We start from the raw sequence: 14,427 nt of genomic DNA on the forward strand, positions 1-14,427 counted from the left end.
TGGTGGCTCCGGGCGAGCCGACGCGGTCGGAACGCGGGAGCGATCCACGGGGCAAAGTAACTTCAGGACTGCGCCCATTGCGGGGTTCGAGGCGAACCGAGCGGCGCGGGTGGCAACTGCTAGGGAGGTGAAAAGGGCCTTAAGCCGTCGGTAAGCTGTCACTGAGAGCCTCCTGCCCTTCTCTGCGGGTGTGCGGGTCAGACGCCGTCTCTAGCACGGAAGTGCCTTGTGTCTCGTGTTTTATAATAGTTTTTTAAATCTAGTTTGTTACAGAGTTCGAAGTGGCTACGTTTTCAATGTCAGGTAAAAGTAAAAAAAAAAAAAGATGATGACCCACCAAAGTGGCTAAATGAGAAGTTTTAGATCCTGTGTAGACACAGGGTGTTATCTTGCATGACCTGATAAGAAATTTGTTTGTAACCAATGGGGTAGCTTGGAAGAAACGTTAAGTGTGAATTGGTAACTAGTTCTAAAAGCAGTAGCTATTTCTGAGACCATTTCCTAAGGAATGCTTTGCATGTGCTACAGCACGTTTCTATCCCTTGTGCTGTATCATTCTCCTAGTAACAGTAAGGGCAGCTTGTGAGCAACCCAGCGTTAAGGCTGCTGCTGAATACCTGCTTAGACTTGTCTATGTATGAATGGTTTGAGATGAGATGTTTGAAATATACCAAGCTATTTGCCTTGATCATATAATGTAAAGATCATTTTTCTTTATACTATAATTAGAAGAATGATAACCTGTCAGCTTTCTTCATGTGAAGCTGTAGAGGTTTGAGCAGTAACCAAGTACATTTGGTTTAGTATATGTTCTTAATTGCTTTGAATGCTCAAGAACTCTCAGAAGTCATACAAAAAGAAATTAGAGTTTTTAATACCCTAATTGACAAAGTGCACTGCTTTACGGTCTTGCTTGTGGTGCTGTAAGCCTGTGCAATATGTGCCTAGGTTGTGCATCTTACAAAGGTAAGCTCTCATTGGGATATCAAAAATCAGGGGCTGACTAAGGCTGAACTTTCTGACCAAGTCTGTGAAGAGTCTGGAGTACTTCTTCAACACCTCCCACGTTCATCCTGTAAAACTAGAAAAGAAATGATGTTTGAAAGCAGTGCTGGTGGTTATCTGGATGGAAGATGCAAAGGCACAGTTTCCCTAAAATGGGATGTGCAACCAGGGATGTTTCTTTGCTTGAAAAGTAGAGAGCCATAGGACCTATCTATTCCACCACTATGATATGTACAGAAATTGCAGCTGTGAAACAGCCTTCCCTATATTATCTACTGCTATGGGAACTAGCAGTGTACCAAAAAGATAGGAAATATCCTTGGGAACCTCAGAGGAGGTAAGGGTAAATTTATTTTAAATAGAAAAACAGGTTACAGTGACTTAGGCTTGGAATCTAATTAACAGCTGGATGTCTGCCGTGCCTGAGATGTCCATCCAGCAGCCAAGGGAGCACGGCAGGAGTGCTTACTTCATCTGTCTAGCAGTGAGGGATCTTTTGCAGAGGACTAGGGGCATCAGCTGGCAAGTCCTTATGTCCTGTGGACTCCCAACGTATTGACTATTCTGTGCTGTAGGTGCACATCAGTGTATCCTTTTGGAGCTGACAGTGGTCTGTCTCTCCATCCTGTCCTGTTCTGTGAATTGTCACTGTTTTCTCTTGCCAGATGTGAGTGTCTTCTGAAACTGCAGAAGGATGCACCCGAGTACCTACTAACTAAGGTGCTGATAATGCAAACCCTTCTGAGAGCCCTGTCCCTGCTCTGTGATAGTATGTATATATGCATATACATATTATGATTTTGCTACTTCTGTTTTGTAATATAAGCTTTTGTCATTATCAGCTTTCTGGTTACATTTGGGACTTTAAGCTATCGAAAAGACCTCAATGGACATGGCATCTTAAATGCTAATTTTGCTTTATGCGTTTTCACATATCTCCATCACCTATAACTTTTGACTGTTTGTCTCTGTGACCCTTTTCCATAAGCCTGTTTCTAAGTCTTTCCTTCCTCATACGCTTCTCAGGTTATATAGTTGTATGTTCTTCATTTTAGCATTCATTCTACTTCTGGCGTGCTGATGATGTAAATAGATTGATCTTTCCTCCCCAGAGTTCATGGAAATTAACCTTTAGTTACAGTAGAGCAAAAGGAATATGAGTGGGCAATAGGTCAAAAACTCTGGAAAATAGTAGTTTCAAAACGTTTAACAGGAAAGAATCTATATATATAATGCTGAGTTTTCACAAGTATTTCTTGTTCTAGATTATATGTTCAGAGTAACGTATGAAACAAGAAAAATAACTTTTTTCCCTGCATTTCCATAGATTTTAATTACAGAGTTGCTGCTGTCACTGTCAGTTTCAGTGCCTGCTAATTTTAAATAGCCTTGATTTATATCTGGTTGCGTTAGCAAGTTCTTTTGATGCTGTTGTGAACCTTCTCCCACATCACCTATGGAAATCAGATAGAAAGTATATCAAGAAGACTGGTTAAAAACTGGGGCATCCAAAATCAGTTAACTTAAAATAAATGATCAGTATTGGGTGAGACATTATTTTGCATGAGTTACTTTATGTCACCTGTGGCCTTTTTGTAAAAGGACTTTCTGAAGTTGTAAGTTTAGAAGGAAGGAAAACCCAACTTCTCAAAGACTGATCTTGGAAAATGTCTTGTTTCCATTTGCTTGATAAGTTAGCTTGGAGAATTAGATAACTGTTATTTATCAAATTAATTGTTTTGGTAATCAGTTACTATTGGTTCCTCAGCCTCTTGAAGCTGCACAGTACTCGTCAAGTTCGTGTGGAGGGCTCAAATCAGGAGGGTCAGAACTGATAACAGGACAATGGTCCAAGCAGCCTGAAGCCCAGTGCTAGGGATCATCTGCTCAGTGCAGGTTTTCTGGAGGTGCTTGCAGAAATACAGTGATACCGTGTTGTGCAGGAGGGTGAAAGCTCGGGAATGCTTTGGTGAGGCTGCCAGTAGTTTTGTGTGATCTGAGAGGTGTGTTCAGAGCAACCCAGTACACTTGTAATTTAAGCTGGTGGCTCAGCATCCTTGAGAAGAGGCATTTTGACTCCTTGCTGTAGTGGCTTATATTTACACGAGAGTTCCTTGCCTTACTGGAGGCTGAAATTGTTGTGTCCTCCTCAGTTCCTATGAAATTGACACGTTATAGCTTATTATAAACTGTTGTTTATTTTCAAAATATATACAATCAATTAATTTGAGTGTTGGTGTATACTTAATTCTCCAGATAGAACGAGATGAATATGGGCTGTGGGCTGTAGGCTGTTATCAGCAAAAACAGATTCCAGGGAAAAGGTAATTCAGGAATTATACACATGGTTTTACTTCAGGAAGCAGAATGGTTTCTGAACCAAAGCTTTCTAGGCGTGTTTTGGGCATGTGCTTCCCACTCCATCCTGTTAAAGTTACCCATCCTGGGTCTTCCATACTTAGCTCTGACTCACTTAGCCATCCTTTTCCTTACACTGAAACAAGACAGTAGCAGTGATCATCTGAAAAGTAACATCGTGTTTAATGTAGAATGTCTAAAAGTGTTAACTACTTCCTTGAAGATGTAGATGGTCTTCTGTGTCTTGTGCAAACAATAACCTGTTATCTGAATGGCTTCCTAGATGTAAATTTCATTTTAATTTTTTCATCTCTCTCTCTCTCTCTCTCTAGATTCTCTGAAGAGAATGTTGAGTGTTGAAAAATAGTGGTGAGTGAACCAAAAGATTACTTAGGTACTAAATATAAAATACTAAACTTACCAGGTTTTTGTTCCTTCTTTCTCTGCCTTCCCTTCTTTCCCCCTGTTTCTTTCTTTCTTTCTTTCCCTTACTGAATGCATCAGTTAATGGGTTTTTAAGAAAAAGCTTAGAATCCTTTCAGAGAACTGGAATTTTGTCTCAGCATCGATTTCAACTTGGGCTTTGCTTGAAATAAACCTTGATTTAACTATGTATATGCTAACAGAAATAAATGCTTTGAAAGTTATTAAGTACCTGATCCATGTTGTCATTTTACTCTTCTAAGAGACAGCAACTGTGTCATTCCATTATCTTAGAGTAGTTATCTTAAAGGTAGATTTGTTAAACAGAAGGATTGGAAGAACAGTAATGTAACCAAATGTCAATTATCAAGTAAAAGAAAGTGAATTCAAAATGTCTGAGTATGACAATCAATTTCTAGAATTTTGATTTATCTATTTTTCCCTGTAAATGAAGTAGGCATATTCTGCTAGTTAAGATACATAACAGACTGTTAGATTCTATTCTCAGCTTAGCTACAAATCCTTGGCGTGTTTTTTGCATCTTTGCAGGTCTGTTTTTCCTCACCTTCATGATAAAAATAAGACTTTCCCATCAGTTGTGGGCGTGGTTACTCAAGCTCATCATCCGCTGAAATATTTGCGTGCCTCATAAAGAAGGTGAAAGGTGATGGTGGTGTGCTGTATTGCTGTTTTCACGGCCTACTCGCTACTTCTAACATAGGAGTTGAGAATTATTACCTGAAGATTGTTTCTGAACAACTAAAGGATTAAGGTAAATAGAGTAATACGAGAAAAACGCACAAGGACAGACCAGGGGAAAGGGAGGGATGGGAAAAGTTAGAAAACATGATGTATCCTCATGCTCTTATATCTGAGAAAGAAACTAAAGAGAAAAAATGCTTCCTTTTTCACATCTCTCAATGTTGTATAGGAGAATGCAGGATTCTACTCATGTTACCTTCTAGTCCAAGCTGGCATCAACCTTAAAGCAAAAAAAACATATTTTAACAGCTTCTTTCACTAGGTGATTCTGGGTGTGTCACTGATGAAAGGCCAGGAGATCAGTGACAAGATGGTAGTTAGTGATCTGCGTCTACACTGTGGACAAGTGTGGAGAAAATGAGTAAAAAAAAAAAACAACCACCTAATCTGTGATTTTACAGCTGTCATAAGTGCTTTTTTTTTTCCGCTACAGCACTGACAGTTTTGTCATTAATTAGGTAACACTTTAGAGTGTCTCTTTGAATTGGGACCTGCTATAGCAGACTTTATTCTCTATGTTTGCATTCCAGTACTATCTCAGCATTGTCATAGCATATTTCAGAGCCACATTTGAGAAGTCCTATAGCTTATTAACATTGGTGTACTTTCAGATGCACTGCTTTGAGTAAGTGTGTAGTTCAGTATTTCTATAGTATATCATTAGCCAGTTTATGGACATCTGAATGAGATATATAAGATCTTATAAAACAAGGGATTATTGCAGTCTGAAGCCAACTGATTTTGTCTGTTAGAAAAAAAAAAAAAAATCAATGAACCAGCGAGTATATTAAGGTGAAGTACATTTTATTCTGTTTCCTAAACTACCTTTCTTCCTTTTCATTTTGGAATTCCAGATCCTCTCCTAACATTTAAGATGATTGTACTTTTGCTTGCCTGCAGGCTGTTTCTGTTCTCATGAACAAAACCCTGTCCTTCACTTTCATGGAGCTGAATGAACAAAGATCTCTTCCCTTCTTGTGTCAGCCATCTCACCCAACATTTGATTCCTGAGATTACGTCTCCTACAGAAGGAACCTACTGCTTCATTAGAACTCAAAGTAACAGAAGTCAGCATTAGTTTACCTGAAGAAATGTCTTCAGTGCCAGCTCTTCATCTGGCTATCTGCACTCTGTTTTAAAATAAGAAAAAACTTTGCAATCAGATGCAAGTGGAAGCTGGTGTTCTTCACTGATATCTTCCTCATTTTCAGAAGATTAAGTTCTTCACTGTGTCATGTTGAAATTCCTGACATATAAAGTATCTGCATGCAGTGCCACGTCAACCTTGACATGTATGCAGCGGGAAACCAGAATATACTTTCTGCTCTGTTATGAGGAAGAAACTTGCCAAGCAACTGAAGAAGTCCCACAAATAACAGGTATTTTGTAGTTCAGGATCCTGGCTTGACTCTGTAGATAAATATCTTGATGTTAACTCACACAAAGCAGCTAATGCACAGGAACAAATGCAGAATCACCTTGTCTGTAGTGTGTAACAGCATCATCCCAATCTGTGATCAAAATGTATATTTGCATGTGTAAACCCATATAAGTTCTGGCTATGAAGAACTTTGAACAGAAGGAGAAATTACTCTGTACCACTTCATTTTTAGCAAAGAAAAATGAAGCTTTAAAGACCTCTAGGGTTACAAGATAATGATTAAGTTCACATTAATCATTCCCGTCTTTGGGCTTTTTATGGATCCTTAGCAGCCAAATGGAACAAAACCATTCTACAGTTGAAAAGATGTGACAGAACTTCTTTATTAAAGAAATCCACTTCTGGTGAGATGGAAGAGACCCAAGGTATAAAGCTGCAGCTTACCCCCTGGGCTTCCATGACACAGATTGAGCTTTTTCATATTGCTGATGGAATCAAATTCCTAATTCTTTTGGAACTGAGAACTGAGACGGCTTGTATGTTTCCATCCTCTAGGCCCAGAATGAGCTCAGCCATATAAGAGGTACGAGTTGAGAGATAGCAGAAATGCTTAGAGTGGGCCTTTTTCTGGTTCCTCTTATTCCTTCCCAAAATAAGGCGCTATCTGTTGTTCTTATGTTTGCACAGGGTTTTCTGTCTCCATTGTTTGTGATTAATATAAGATATTTTCAATCATTTTGAGGTGGGATCTTATACTGTTCACATGCTCCTTGCTATGTTAATGGATATGGCAAGTAAGATTTCTTGGCAAAAAATAATCTCCATTTCAAGTCTGGATTTCTTAGCGCACCTTAATCCAAACATTACAAAATATATGATTTAGCTTAAAATATTTTTAAATTTTGATCAAATAAGGGGTATAGGCTCTAGTACTATGTTTTGGGGAACAATAGCATAGGAATAGGAACCACAACATGGTTGGGTGGTGGGGTGTTTTGTTTTGTCTTTTGTTTCAGAAAACTACTGGAGAGAGCCAGATGGACTGAATATGGCTGGAAAAGCCAACAATTGAAATCTTTCTTAAATCTTACTGATAGATTGCAAGGGCAGTATTCTGAAACGTAAAATGTGGTGAAATTTTATGGGGACCAAGTTTCCATGGCAGAGGAAAGACAGTTGTTGGTACTGATCCTGTTCCTCAGAGTAAGGTTAGAGCTGTGTTTAGACTTGCATTGTAACAGTAAGATTTAGTGAAAGCCCTTCCCATTTTTTGGGGTCTGATCTTTACTTCATGGAAACATGTAAGCTAAGCAGGGTGGTTAAGACACTGCGTATCAAAATTATGCCCACTGTAATGAGCAGAGGTGCACTTAAATTATATGCAACATTGTGATAAGCTGTGTTCCTTTTATTAGTTTAGATGAGTTACATTAATCCTGTTGAGGCAACCACCAACTTGGCCTGATTTATTTTAAGAATATAGGATTTCTTTGCTGAATGTGATCTGAATTTTCTGGTACTAGATGCATCTAGAAAAGCACATTTTTCATTTAGAACCTCCATATGTTGAAACCAATAGGAAACATCTACCATAGTAGATGTCTGTAGAAGCAGGATCCATCTCTAACTGATGGAAAATACTGTTAATATCTTAGGATTATATGTTGAAAAGTGTCTGGCATAAGAATCATCTGATTATGAATCTTGGTATTTCTTTTACTTCCTTTTGCCCATACTTGTCCTTCTGACATTAGAGCTAGCAGTAGATTCTCGCATAGCTTGATAACAAAATACTGGGGGACAGGAATGAATTTTTTTCTTCTGTGAGTATGAACAAAAACTTAATGATCTTTCTGACTAGAGAGTAGATGCTTTCAGCCCTTTCCTCTTCTGTAAGAATAACCCTCAACGTTTTGTAACCCCGCGTTGTGACAAAAAAAAAAACAAAAAACAGAACTGACTTCTAACCCTGGCAGTGGAACAATGTTAGTTTTCAAGTTGTAGCTTAGAACATAATATTTTTAGTGGGGCTGAAGATCTGTGGCTTTCGCAGAAGTAATACTCCAATAATGCGTGCCCAGAAGACCCCACTGCCATACCTTTCCAGCGGCCTCTTATAAAACCGCTGCTCGGAAATGCTGCCTCAACCTACTTACTTTTTCTTGCTCCACTTTTTCTCTGTGTTGGTTGGAAATCTTCCTGTGTGAAAGATTACAGAAACAAGGGGCATGTGCAATAGATCATATATATATACATATATATATTTTAATACTTGTGGACAAAATGATGTTACAAGTTGTTTGAAAACAACAAAATCACCAATGTCTTCCATTTTGAGATGTGTATAGTTCCATAAGCATTAGTGCTTTGTAGCAAACTGTAGTGCCATGTTAGGATCAGTGCATGAGCCTAGTAGTATTTTTACAATTTCAGAGTGACAAATTTATTAATAAACCGTGATGATAATGTAATTAACAATAGAAAGGATACAGTAGAAATGTCACAAACATGGTCTAAGTATGCAGTATCCTCCCTTTGACAATGATAATGCTATCGTTAGAAATGGAACGGGCTTCATAGAATCATCGTTAGTGTTTTGTTTTCAGTGTATCTTTGTAAACTAGTGTACGTAAGCATCCAAAGTTCTCATCTCTGTCACAGGTTATTCTTTTCTTTTTAGTCTCTGTTGAAGGTGTTTTCTTCTCTGAGCAGCATTTTCAGTTTTATTATTACCCATCATATGATATTATCAGAATTATGAATATGTTGAAGAGTTAGTGTGCATTTTTTGCACCTCTCTGCTACCTTAATATTATTTACAAAATCTATTAAGTTAAAAACATACCTATATTTCAAATCCGATTATGTAATTATAATAACCAGTTAAACATTACTCTCATTTAGTTACTGGTTGTAAAATGCTATCTGCCAATTTTACATAGAAGACTTAATTCATGCAGTAATGGATGGGTTTGGTTTTTTTTTCTTTTCTGAAGTCCTATTGAATCTTTTAACACCTTTGGTGGATCCTGCGTTTACACACATCTTAATAAGAGAGAATGTAGTTGGGTTAAGGGCTGCTGAAAAACAACATTGCAGCCTGTATCTGCTCAGCAGGCAGTATCTAGCCTATGGATCATAGATTTCCCACCTATTGAGGATTCAGTATCTCGTATTTTGGGTAACTCCCAGCATTGCTTTCCAGCTCTAATCTCAATTTTAATAACTTACGTTTCTCCCTCTGCTTTTTTCAGAAGGAAAACTTAGACCCGAGGAAGTTGAAGTGATTTAGCACTCAGTGGGCAGCTTGGGCTGGTCAGATAAGAGACTGGTATGATTCCTGAGGTGTGTAGTGCTCTGTGAATGGCATTCTCTGATTTCCTAGGAAAAAAAATCTTTTATTTGGTGCCAGTGTTGCTCTTCACACACTTCTCTCTTTACAAGAACAAAATTCTCTTGTCGGTTTAGAGAGGATACTGCATCTTATTTTTCCTGAGACCTGCCTGTAAATGGCCATTAGGAGGGGGGATGGAATGGGTGGCTTGGTTTTGTAATTTTAATAGGATATATCTCTAAAATAATTAATCAAGTAGCATGTTCTTTGATGCAAAACCAGTAATCCTTGCGGAGTTAGTGTAGATAACAATGTCCCCCTCGCCTCTCTGCATCTAATGCTTTGCCAAGAAAATTGGGTGGTTGGGCCATTTACAGCAGAGCTCTGGGGGACTTGTACTCATTTAGGTTCAATTCTGAACAGAAGTAGCTGTACCATTGAATAAAGTAGTTTAGTGCTTGGGAGAATCAATTGAAAAAAATACCTCTGAAACTGGAATGCAAAATAGCACAGTATGTAGGGGGAAGAATCCCTGATGCAAACAAAGCCATAAGATGATTTAATAAGAAAATAGAACTTTAGTAGCAATAACTGTTTTGCATGTGATAGTAAATAACTTGCATTAGCAAGGCTGTACAGTAGAATAGGTGGGTAATAACCAAATAAGTTTGTGGCGCTCTGTGCTGCAGGGAGTTGGGTGAAAAGTCTCTTTTCCTAAGATGGGTGAATTCCTCTTAGTGTTCCTCTCATTGGAAGGAATTTGGCACTTGAATACTTAGTTAATTAACCTTATACTACTGTTGAGCTGTGTCACGTATCTGAAGCACTGTCAGTGAGTGCTGGAGAAAAGGCAGTTTTTTCTGAAATATCTTTTCAGATAGCTGAAGTTTCCCTGTTTCTTTTTCATTTTTCATAGTCCAGTGCTTGCTCTGCCTCTCTGAAGGGAAACTAGGCCCTTCCAAATACTGGACTGTGGAAAGAAACTGTTTCTGAAATTAGAATTTTACTGTAGATACTTCTTTGTTTAAAAAGACCGATCTTGATATGAATGATGGGTCTTAAAAAAATAAAATAGAGTATTTGTCTACCCCAAAGGAGATTTTCAGGATTCTAAAAATGTTACTTTATAGCAAAAATAATTTTAGACTTGCTAAACATTCTGTTTCAGACCATTGGTTTCTGTCAGTGCTTGAAGTCTAGCCGAGGCAAGCACTGTGAAGCCTCTGGTTACAGAAAGGGATATTGATCTACAGCTGTAGCCTCTGCACCCAGCAAAGCCTTTGCTGTGTTACATAAAGGAGCCACAGGAGTTCTAAAGCATCCATAGCTGACTGTGATTTCAGTGCAGATACAGAAGTGTGTGGAGACTATATGGCCCACAGATGGTACTGTATTCTGAACAGAATTGTTGCATCAGAAGCTTAGATCTATGTGGCTAGATTTCTTCTAGAAAGCTGAAAAATTTGGACTGCAGTTTCCAGCTGGAGGGAGGCTTTGAATGTTCTGAGGTGACCTAAGATGAAGCCTTTTGGCCCTTCATAAGTTGGTAGTAGGATTGTTAAGGACTGTGAGCATTTTTACAGTATAAAGTAACCAAAATAAGCATAAACATGTCTAAATTGGTTCATATGTAATGTGTGTAACTGATCTGGGAAGTTAAAATCAGCTTGAATTCCAGCTATTGAGTTGCTGATAACATTGGAAGCCTTGTGATCCAACTACATTAAATAAATTACAAATTCCTTGTGATTGGCAAATACATTTACGTAACAGCGAATTAACAGTGAAAACATGGTCATGTTTAGACTTCAGAAGTATGAACTTTGTGGCGGAATAGAAATTTCCAAGGTCTCATTAACTTAGAGAAGGGGAGGAAATCAAGACTTGTAGCTTGGCAAGCTATCTGCATATTCTTCTCGGTTCAGGCTTCAGCATATACTATCAGTCTTCACAGCTGCAAAGGAAATTCCATTGCCTTTCAGTTGTTGTGCTATGGCATGATTTTTGTTCCAACCTGAACTCCTTGGCTTCACTGCTTCTAAAACTAAGTAGTAGCGTTGTATACTACAACACTGTGGGATATCAAAAGTGTAGTGACCACCGCTGATGTTATTGCCACCACCCACTTAGCAGTAGCAACCCCAGAAGCTACATGTAAGTACCGTCCCTTGCCCAGTGGTGCTGCTGCTGCAGTAGGTCTAGCCAGTACCTGTGCTGGGAGCTGCAACTTGACAAATTGCAACCTCTGCAGTTGAGCATAATTGTCAAATGTAGGACAAAAATAAAAGGCTTGCAAAGACTACTTGATAGTGAGTGAGAACAAACCGTAGTGTGCTTTAGGGCACTAACATGTTATACAAGAATTATGTTAACAAGAGCTGGCAGTATGTTTTTGAGTAGAAAATAGAAAAGTGTGGAAGAGAATGTTTTTTGATGGATAACCAGAGTTAGAAATAATGGCTTCTCTAGTAAGGAGTCTGGGCTTCCTTCAGAGCTTAATCCAGCTTGCTGTTCGGGTACAGAGCTGCATAATGGCAGTTCAAGTTAGATTCCATTGCTTTTCTTTTACTGAACAATCCAGCATATTGCCCCTATAGCACTTTGATTGGCACACAAAAGCCAGCAGTCAAACCAGGGTGTCTCATTTAACAGTGCAGAACACTACCATAATTTGTTCCCTTTCATTCTGCTCTGCACTTTCTCCTGAGTTTTGAGAAAGTGTAGGTGTACTTGACATAAGCAAGGAGTGTGTTTCTGTCTCTGAGCCTACGTACCAGGTTGTAATGTAGACAGATTTCCCAAGGCTTTACAATATGTGAGGTTAAAGTTTGAAGGTTGCTTACTGTTTATTGTGTCCCGTTAAGTCTTGTTTGCTTCTCTCCTCTTCCCCTCCAAATGAGCACGTTTGCAGGTCAAATAAAGGGTGTCTGGTTTGTGATGCCTTAGGCACGAAGAACTGCATGGAGAAACTGAAGGAAAATGGCACAGGCCCACAAACGAAATCTTAGAGCTAGTATTCTAATTATGCATGATTCACAATGTCTAGTGTAATGTAGTTATTACCAGTAAATTGAGATATGCATTTATACATAATGAAGCAATAGGAAATTATATACCAATAGCTTGAACTTCCTGCTTTGATTCTCAAATTTTGGGATTGTTTTGTTTTTGTTCTTAGAGAATGTGCTGCCTCTGTAGAGAAGGGGGCAGAATGTATAGATAGGGTCAGAAGCATGGCACCAAAACTGTAAATCAGGAACCAGGATCAGCAGAACTCGCCTTCATAACCTCTTGTCTGGTTCGTATTAGTGCCCTGAGCATGTAAAAAGCAGGGCATGAACTAAGCATGTTTAGGGGCGAGATGAGGTTTCTCACCTGCTGCAGCTGTAGCAAAGAAAAGGGTGCAGAGTTTCTTACATGGTGCAGGGGGGAGCAACTGGTGGAAAAAAAGAAAAAACAGTAACAGAAACAACAGACTCAAAATGAGTATAGTATTTGCCAGACGGTAGGTAATAAGCTTGTCTGTGGTGAGAGAACTTATTTGGAGAAGACTGAAATTAATAAGCACAGTACATATATTTCAGGTGTTGAATAGCTTTTTAATAGGCAGTATTTTCAGGTAACTCTCTAGCCACACAGGCAGCTGTACTGAAGCATACTGGTACCAGCCAGCAATAATGGCATCTGCAGGAACGAACCTGAAAAATACTGGTAATCTTGTATATTTTTTAAGTTCTTTGAAAAGGAGCTTTTTAAAAACAGAAAATGAGATTTGATCACTGAAGGTCTTTATCTTCTGCAACACGGGTTGCAATATAATATTTTTCTTTATTTCACTTATTAAGTAAAAGGGAACTTGGGTGCCATCTTTCTGTAAACTTTTATTCTGCTTTCAGTAATATCTCCCAAGTCCTGTAGTGAATAATGCAGTGAATTTCTGCTGGTGGTTTGAAAATAACACAGAATGTGGCACAGTGGATGTCACTGACGCTTTTGCTGTTTTCAAGTAGAATACTGGCGTGTTACTGCAGAATTCCATACTTCTAGCTTAGCTTAATTTTGCAGGTGGGCTTAACTTGTGCAGAAAACTTCTCCATGTAAGAGGCTTGGTCCTCTTTCTTAAGCAGAAAGAGGTGGTGTCTTGGAGGAAGGAATTGTGTCAAGTTAACTCCTGTTCATACTTCGTAGCCAACTATCCATAATGCACCGTGATTTGGGTTTACAATGGGGCATGTTTTTCTCACAAATGCTTTCTAGATATACAAGAATTGCCAAATAAATATAGGAATATTATAAGAGAAGATTGAACTATTTTACTGTACGAAGTTAGATTAAATGAAATCCTTTGAGCCTACTTCTTCAAGAAAAAATAGAATTGGTGAAACAAGTTTAGCCCAGCAGTTAATTGTGGCCACCTAGTGCTGAGTTGGGTTTTGTTTTGTTTTGTTGGTTTTTTTTCTTGGAACATTTCGTGTGGTTTTAAACTCCGTTACGTATGTTTTCTTTTGTGTAATGAGCAAACACTTGAATCCATTTTTCATGCTTATCCTCTCCAATATAAAACCTGGGGAGTAAGCTACTTTAGGACTTCAGTGAAGATATCTTCCTTTTGAGAAATGTGATCTAACGGCAAAGGAGAAGTAGTAATTATAGATTGGTAAAAAAAAAAAAAAAAAAAGGCTTAGTACTTACAAACCAGGTTAGAGAAGACTTCTTATACTGAACTTCTGATGGCATTACTCACGCGGGTTAGTGGAGAAAATTACTGGTATCGCTTGCATCTATGTACTTGCATTGCACCTGTTTTACATGGTAACAGTAAAAGAATGTTTCCCTGCAAATTCTGATGTTTTTTCCAAAAGGCAGCTTGCTTTTATATCTATGCATCTTTAAGGATTTCAAGATAAGATTTTATTCTTTTGACGCTGTAAAGAGGAACTGTTTAAAAATGAACTTGGAAACTCTGCACCTGTATACAAATTTTTTTAGCAATAAAGCAGCACAGGCTGAGAATGCACTAAGACTTGATGTGTCATTTGTTCAAAAGACAGATGGTTAAGTTGCAATACACTGCATCTTCAGTCAGGTGCTTCTTCCACTTCTGAAACATTGCTGTACCTTTGTCAGTGCTTAACAATTTGAGATAAACACCCATATGCTGAAT

At 38.5% G+C, this 14,427-nt stretch overlaps 1 long non-coding RNA gene across 6 annotated transcripts; it reads left to right on the top strand.

Annotated features, from left to right (window-relative positions):
• Positions 1-134: 134 nt before the first annotated feature.
• On the top strand, positions 135-14,098 carry LOC104911095. Of its 6 annotated transcripts, none has more exons than XR_793636.2 (5): positions 136-150; positions 1,671-1,774; positions 3,696-3,732; positions 4,336-4,558; positions 5,449-14,098. It is a non-coding gene; the product is annotated as an uncharacterized LOC104911095 (long non-coding RNA). The 6 variants fall into 6 exon arrangements; XR_002115121.2 differs by having other exon boundaries at positions 1,671-1,725; XR_793639.3 differs by lacking the exon at positions 1,671-1,774 and having other exon boundaries at positions 135-150.
• The last annotated feature ends 329 nt before the right edge of the window (positions 14,099-14,427 follow it).

The sequence above is a fragment of the Meleagris gallopavo genome, chromosome 5 (genome assembly GCF_000146605.3).
Source record: "Meleagris gallopavo isolate NT-WF06-2002-E0010 breed Aviagen turkey brand Nicholas breeding stock chromosome 5, Turkey_5.1, whole genome shotgun sequence".
Classification (NCBI taxonomy): Eukaryota; Metazoa; Chordata; class Aves; order Galliformes; family Phasianidae; genus Meleagris; species Meleagris gallopavo.